Here is a 1,217-nt window from a genome sequence, read left to right as displayed (position 1 = left end):
CCTTTTTACTCTTTTGGTGAAGTCTTTTGATGCACATAAGTGGCAAAGAGTAGATTTAAAGTAATGGGAGCACAAATTAGTGAGCTTGAAGATAAATCTCTCAACAGTAGTATGCTAGAAGAAAAATGAGGAAAAAAAGAATGAAAAAAATCTGAAGGAAGCCTAAGAGTTATGTGGGATACAACTTATGGGTGATTGGAATTCCATAACAGGGAGAGATGATAAAAAGCATAGAGAAAATTGAGGAAAGATTATTGGAAGAAAACTTCGTTAACGTCATGAAAGACAAGAAGAAAAGCATACAAGAAACTGAACAAACCCCAAACAGAATAGAATTCCAAAACAAAAACAACAAGATTTATCATAATCAGACTTTCCAAAACCAAAGAGAAGGAAAGAATCCTAAGAACAACATAGGGGAGAAAAAAACTACTTAAAATGGAATGCTAAGAAGACTAAACTTTGATTTCTCAGCATAAACCATGCAGGCAAGAAGGCAATGGGATGACATATACAAAACTCAGAAAGAAAAAATTGCCAACCAAGAACCATATACCCAGCAAAACTTTCCCTCAAATATGATCATGAAATTAGGATGTTTTCTGATAAACAGAAATTGAAGAAATTTGTAATGATCAGAACAACTTTACAAAAAATACTAAAGGCTGTTCTTTGGACTGAGAACCAATAACAGCAGACAACAACCTAAGATTACCATTCATGACAACATCACCCAGAACTCAATCCACATATGTTATTGTTAAGTGCGGGCGAGTCGGTTCTGACTCATAGAGAACCTGTATATGGTTTTGGAGGAGCAACTGGTGGGTTGAAACTGCCAACCTTGTGGATCACAGTCCAGTGCTGATATAGAAGTATTTAAAGTGAAACAACCTGTTGTTGTTATTAAGTGCCATCAAGTTGGTTCTGACTCAGCAACCCTGTATAGGGTTTCTAAGGAGTAGATGGTGAGTTTGAACCACCAACCTTGTATTTCAAACTGACCTTGCAGTCCAGTGCATACTAAAACAAACCTACAAGACTGATAATAGGAAACTAGAGATATCAATTTATAATGAAGTCAGCTACAAAGCAAAAAGAAGGAACAGTATAGCTACACAACTGTCAAATGGCAAGGAAGTCAAGTGGCTTCAAGACAAAACAGAGCAACCTAAAAGAATATTAAAATGCTTGCACACCAAATATAAAAAAAGAAG

Source organism: Chrysochloris asiatica, unplaced genomic scaffold, assembly GCF_000296735.1.
Source record: "Chrysochloris asiatica unplaced genomic scaffold, ChrAsi1.0 scaffold00328, whole genome shotgun sequence".
NCBI lineage: Eukaryota > Metazoa > Chordata > Mammalia > Afrosoricida > Chrysochloridae > Chrysochloris > Chrysochloris asiatica.
This window is presented reverse-complemented; position numbering follows the sequence as displayed.